At 33.5% G+C, this 7,380-nt stretch overlaps 1 pseudogene; it reads left to right on the top strand.

Annotated features, from left to right (window-relative positions):
* The first annotated feature begins 3,995 nt into the window (after positions 1-3,995).
* On the top strand, positions 3,996-5,445 carry LOC145068226 (GDSL esterase/lipase At1g58430 pseudogene; annotated as a pseudogene).
* Positions 5,446-7,380: the final 1,935 nt, after the last annotated feature.

Genomic DNA, 7,380 nt, shown 5'->3' with positions numbered 1-7,380 from the left:
CCTAAATGGACCCATATACATGAAACATGATATTTTGGGCCTTAATGGGTCACAACCAAATTAATTTAGCCCTAATAGGTCATAAAAATTATACTTTGATTTATTTGGGTCACGCATCATCTAACTTAACTATAATATGGGCTTAAGGACAAAAAGCCCAAAATCTCTCTTTTCCCTCTCCATTCTCGGCCCAAGCCCAGAAAGAGGAAGAGTTGACTTTCTGTGTGTGCCACCTCATTTTTACATGGAGGTTCTCCATGCAACTCTCATGTTTTCATGCAACTCCACTCAAAGATCACTCTTCTCTCCTCTCTCTTCTTCTCTTGGCCGAACACAACACACACACACTCAAAAAAATTCATTCCATTCTCTCAAGCTCTCTCAAGGAAACTCTCTTCATTCCTCTCCAAATTTTCAAGATCTAGGAAGCTTTCAAAGAGATTTTTCCACAAAACTCATCATTCAAGGTAAGTTCATACTTGGATCTATGACTTAAACTCTTTGTTTTATCAAAAATCTCTTCTAAATCTATTCCAACTTGTGATCTCGCACCTTAGAAGTCACTAAACTCGAGATCTAGCAAGAAGACTTGCTAGCATCGAAATCTTCTTCTTTTCTCTCTTCAAAACCGAAAACACAACTCAAGGTGAGATTCATACCCCTCTTTTTTCGGTTTTCATATGTTTTATGGGGGAGAATACAAGAAAATGTGTAGATCTATGTGTATATGTATGCTATGTGTGACTTCATGCATGTATGTGTGTGATTTTATGTGTTTTTGTGATGATAATGCAACCAAAAGGGGTATTAACTCGAGATCTATGACATGAGAAAGGAAACAAACATAATCTATGTTATTTTACACTAATCTAGTCAAGAAAAATAGCTAATAAGGTTATGAGGAACATATTCTAACATGAAACCCACTTTTGGGCTTAAATTGTCAAAAATACAAAACTTGGGTTAAAAATTGTAAATTCACGGTTTCTTGATGGTCAAAAGAGTCATAACAGTTTCTCTAATCAATTTTCTAAATATTAGAATTTTCAAAGGACTTGAAATGTAAAAATTTAGCTTAATGGGCTAAATTTGGGCTTTTCGGCCCAATAAGCCCATAATTGCGAAATTTTGAAGTTTTAAGGGGCTGAATTGTAACATTCTGCAAAACAGGGGATAAGAAGTAAAATAAAACTATTTCAAAGGTCAAAAATACTTTTCAATTTCAAAAAGGATCAAAAATGTAAACTTTTTATATTTTGGGCCAAAACTGTAAAAGTTGTGAAATAAGGGGTTCTAACCGAGAAACTCTATTTTGGAAGGACTAAAGTTGTTTACAAAATAAATTTTGGGTTTAAAATGTCTTTTCAACAAGTTTATGATAAAAAAGTGTCAAGAAAAATGTTTTAAGGACTAAAAATGAAATTCTTTTATATAAAGGACTAAAAGTGTTATTTTTATAAAAGAAAGGTAGTGAAAAGGGCAAAAATCATACCTTTAAACAAATTAATTCATTAAGACAAAATACAAGATACCCGACTAGTGACAAAACGAAAAACAAATACACCTTCAATACCAAATATCGTTATAAACGAATTGATTCGGTCTCGAATCAATACAAAACAACAGTCGCTAAAACAAAACACTCCAATAGATATGTGATGATTAAAAAGAATAAACCTACAAACTTTGGGCTTATGAGTTTCAAATCATGCTTGTTGGGCCTCGCAAGCCCATCAACATGATCTTTGGGCCCAAAGGGATAACGCTTATATTTTATAAAAGGACTTTCAATAGCTTTTATGTGCTAGTGAGCCAAAGTGTCTCGTTAGAAAAGCTAGTAAGGTCACAGTAATCAAGTGTGAGTTGGACCATCGTGTCTTTCGCATCCACGACAGCCTAAGATACTTAGGATAGTACTGGGACATAATACTCCCTTCTCTTCGTTTGTTAAGGCTTACGAGAAATCAAAGAAGACAAAAATTAGAACGATATACAATATGGATTAATCAATATTCATTCGTTAAAACAATACAAAAATCAGTAACGACGAATACATTTCAACATCGGAAAACATCGGGTTTTCTGGGGAATTCAATACTACTCGTTCGAAATTTTATAACTATAATACAAAATACCCTTCATATATATATGTTTTTAAAATCATTCATGCATCCACTTATGGATCTTCACACTTTGATAAACAAAAGTCTTTTAGAAAATATCGGATTTTCTAGGTTTTTACAAAAATACACAAATCATTTTATCACAACATTGCTTATGAACTCACCAACATTTCATATGTTGACGTTTTTCCAAAATAACTTGTATTCTCAGGTAGCAGGTAAGCGGAAGAGTTATAAGAAGTAATGTTAAATGTTATGTTGTTAAATGTACTCAAACTATTTAGGTTGTGAATGTGTAGTGTTAAAACAATGTACTTGATGTGAACAATTCCAGTTGTAATATATTGATGCATGGTGACAAGCCTAAAATTGCGAAATTGAAGTTTTTAAATGGCTGAATTGTAATATTCTGTAAAACAGCGGACATGAAGTGAAATAAAACTATTTCTAAGGTCAAAAATGCTTTTAAACTCCAAAAAGGATCAAAAATGTAAACTTTTTGTATTTTGGGCCAAAACTGTAAAAATTGCGAAATTTGGGGTTCTAACAGAGAAACACCATTCTGGAAGGGCTAAAACTGTTTACTAAATATAATTTGGGTTAAAAATGTCTTTTCAACAAGTTTATGATACAAAAGTGTCAAGAAAATGTTTTTAAGGACTAAAAATGAAATTCTTTTATATAAAGGACTAAAAGTGTTATTTATATAAAAGAAAGGTAGTGAAAAGGTGAAAGTCATACTTCTAAACAAATTAATTCATTAAGACAAAATAAAAGATATTCGACTAGCGAAAAAACGAAAAACAAATACACCTTCAATACCAAATATAGTTATAAACGAATTGATTCGGTCTCGAATCAGTACAAAACAACAGTCGCTAAAACAAAACTCTCCAATAGATATGTGATGACTAAAATGAATAAACCTACAAACTTTGGGATTATGAGTTTCAAATCATGCTTGTTAGGCCTTGCAAGCCCACCAACATGATCTTTGGGCCCAAAGGGATAACGCTTATATGTTATTGGGCCTTCAATGACCCAATATTTTATAAAAGGACTTTCAATAGCTTTATGTGATAGTGGGCCAAAGTGTCCCGTTAGAAAAGCTAGTAAGGTCACAGTAATCAAGTGCGAGTTGGACCATTGTGTCTTTCGCATCCACGACAGGCTAAGGTTCTTACGATAGTAGTGGGACATAATGCCCCCTTCTCTTCATTTGTTAAGGCTTACGGGAAATCAAAGTAGACAATAATTAGGACGATATACAATATGTATTAATCAATACTAATTCGTTAAGACAATACAAAAATCAGTAATAACAAATACATTTCAACATCGGAAAACATCGGGTATTATAACAATATTACAAAATACCCTTCGTGTATATATATATATATATATATATATATATATATATATATATATATATATATATATATATCTTTACTATATTATTAAGGATATTTTCCATTTCTTGAAAATTAAGAGGTATACATTTTATAACACCATGTACAATCTATTAAACTTACAATGTATACATATACACGCACCTATCATTGTAACGTATGGTCGTAGCTTCTCATGGAAAACCCTAATACCCTCTAGACACTATCAGCCATCGTTTTTTCCAAAAGCTTCTTCCAAAAATATTCCGTCTACCTCCTCACTTTCTTCAATCTCTAATAGGCTTTCATTACCACCACCCTCCTATAGTCAGCGCTATCGCCACCCTGACGACGTTGTCGTTACCTTCAGTCGTCGTCTGCAACCCCGCTTCTACCTAGAAACCGTAACTCTATCTCGCTGCCACCATCGGACATTATTAACTGCAAGCCCTAACCATAGAGTGTCCCCTCCATCACTAATTCTATGGCTTTCTCCGTGTTCATCTTCGCCTTACTTCTCAAAGTCTCCACTGCCCTTTCCAGTCAGAACATAACCCATCTATTCTCTGTCGTCCTCATTTTTGGCGACTCCACTGCAGATTCTGGCAACAACAATTACATAAATACCCCATTGAAGCCGACCATCCCCCATACGGGGAAGACTTTCCTGGAAAAATCCCCATCGGTCGGTTTTCAAACGGAAAACTGGTGTCGAACTTTTGGGCGTCTCTGCTGGGAATAAAACAAACCGTTCCTCCGTTCCTGGAGCTTAATATCTCTGATTTTGATATCCGCACCGGAGTGAACTTCGCTTCCACCGGATTGGGCTACGATGACATGACGGCTCAGATTTCATAGGTGATTCCTGTGACGAAGTAGTTGTATTACTTTAAGGAGTATATAAAGATATTGAAGAAAGTTGTGGGGATCAAAGTTGAGGGGGCGTTGGTGTCAATTAGTGCTGGAACAAATGATTTCATGATTAGCTACTACAATCTGCCTTCTAGAAGAGACAATTTCTCAATGGACGATTACCATGATTATATATTGAAGAAGCTTCAGAATTTCGTCAATGTAACTCTCTCTCTCTCTCTCTCTCTCCCCCTCTCTCTATATATATCTTTATTTAAACAGTTTGTTTGATTTTGTGGTTATGGTGGATAGGAGTTGTACAAGATCGGATGTCGAACAATGGTGGTTTCAGGGCTACCTCCGATGGGTTGTTTACCGATTCAAATGTTATCCAGATTCTCGAGAACATGTTTGACGGACCAGGACACCGATGCTCGAGTCTACAATCTGAAGTTCATGAAAGCGCTGCCGCAGATTCAATCTTCTCTGAAAGAAAGTCGGATTATGTACACAGATATCTACACTCCGATGACGGAGATGATCCGAAATCCACGAAAAATGGTATATTTGTGGAATTAATTTTAATTCCCATTAATTTTTATTCATATGTGTTTAATCAAATTGCATTCTTGTTTGTTTGCTAATTTTATATACACACCACACCACACCACATACCTCCTACTTTTGTTTTTTGAGTGGCTTACAGGTCGAGTTGGTGTGTGAATTTAATTGGTTTAGTTATACCTTTTGATTGCAGATCCATACTTGAACAGATGCTGGTACAATGTCTCCCTTTGAACACGGGGAGGTTTTTGTTCTTGACGATGGTGGAGAGGTGCTACTTGCTCTCACTAGCTTTAAAAATATTGATTATGATGATGATATTAATCTCTTTCCATATGATATTTTGATAGGTCGACCTAGATTTGGGTAACTATGAACGCTTCTTAGACGTGAGGCTTACTAGAGATAACAACATAACCACTGGAAAGATATATCAGGTACCATTACCATTTACCAAAATTTGTGCTGTATTATTTCTACACTCTGTAGTAGTGATTAGTGCCAGATTCTTTCAGTAATTTGTTCTCATTTTGCCAGTTTGTTCTTCCACTAGGTCAGAAAAATAAACTCGCCTTCAGTTGGACATTGAACTTAGATACACACAACTTCCTAAATTCTTAAAATTTAAAAATAATTACACTAAGTAAGTTAAGTAAACAACAAACAACACAGGACATTCTTGAATTTTGAAAAAAAAAATTCACTTTAATATGTTATGTTCCATTGTTCAAATCATACATACTAAGCAATTTGAAGTTGTTATATATCCATCCCAGTGTTCTTAGTTTTCTTTTTGGGTTGGTTTTATTTGTTTACAGTTAAGGGGTCAGATTCAGATGCGGAATTGGATTCCGATTCTGATTCTGATGATCATGATCCTCAGACATAATCTACATCTATAGATGCAGCAAATAAGAGAATACAACAAGAAGGGCAAGATAAACTACAACTTAACATCAAAGAACAACCTGATGAGTTTCGATTGCCAACACAAGAGGTTTACTTCTTTTTTCTTATCATTTGTGGTTACATGACATGTTATGTTGCATTTACTTCTTGAGGTAATACTAATCTACTAATCTTTGATATATTTTGTATGATAAATTCTATGTATTTTTCACCAAATTCCAATTGTTTCTATAATGTTACATTTTGTTCAGATGTTTCCACCCGTTGAACTTATGGAACTAATTGAAGCTTTTGAAAAGCCTAGGTCTATCACCCTACTGAACGAACACTAACTAATACACAAAGAGGTGAATTTGAAGACATGCTTCGTGCCCTAACATTAGAAAGAATTCAAAACAAAGAAGCAATGGGTTTTGCATTATATAATGTTGACGCTGCTGGAGAGGTAAATATGGGTAAAATCAGATAGTCACTTAACCAGTTTCTTAGAGTTAAGGGTAAATTGGTAATTTTACATTGATGTTAGTAATTATTTTCAAAGTTTATCGGCCTATATTGAATGTTTTTTCCAAGAAAATTTGCACATACTTTCCATTAACAACTGATGTATGGATAAAATGATATATGCCTGGGGAAGTTTGTATGAACATTTTGCCAAGAGTTGTTGAATAAGAAATACCTTTACCTTTTTGTATGACATTAACACATTTTATATTTTCAGAAAATGTTTGCAGTGAAGGCTCAAGAAGCGTTAAAAAAACTTATCATAGTTTAGAAGTTGGTTGAAGTCCATGGAAGGTGCAGACTTGTGCTGCTTTAATATGTGGTGCAGAAGAGTTTTTCCCATAATTATGAAGCTTTTGCTAATTTATGAACAACAATAATAATAATAATTCTTTTTACATATTTCTCTTTTGTCTCTTAACTTTGTTTTATTTTGGTTATTAGAAAAATGTTTTTATTAAGGCTAAATGCAAGAAATGGCAAATTACATTCAATAATTTCTTAATTATAGCATCTACAACAGATTTAAAGGAATACGATGTAAAAGATATTATTTTCATATTTCCCACTTAGTTCTTTTTTTTTTTCAGAAAATGGTATGTGTATTAGAAGTTAGCAATGTACTTTTTAATCATTTTGGGAAATAGCAACATATTTTTATAGATAATTTAAAGTAGAATGCCCTAATGTGACCATTTCAAAGGTACAATGCTATGTTTATTTTCAAAAAAGTTATTAAAAAGGAAAGTGTGTAAAATTTTCCGAGGGCAGAAATTCACGTAAATTTATGCATGGACTAAAAATCACAAGACAATGGGATTCGGTAATAATCAATAAATTGTATTGCTATTTAAGGGTAAATAGATCTAAATACAATGCTATTGAGAGTAAAACCAAAAAAAATATAGGTTAACAAAAATGATCCATGTTCAATTTTATGAAAGAAAGATGCTATGGTTTGAACCTGGCCCGAAACAAATATTTTAGTAAAACTATGAGTTATCTTTGTTAAATGTGTTTCTTAACTAATTCAACAATTT

The sequence above is a fragment of the Lactuca serriola genome, chromosome 8 (genome assembly GCF_051521515.1).
Source record: "Lactuca serriola cultivar US96UC23 chromosome 8, Lser_US96UC23_V15, whole genome shotgun sequence".
Lineage (NCBI taxonomy): Eukaryota > Viridiplantae > Streptophyta > Magnoliopsida > Asterales > Asteraceae > Lactuca > Lactuca serriola.
Note: the sequence above shows the minus strand (reverse complement) of the source record. Positions and strands in the feature narration are given on the sequence as shown.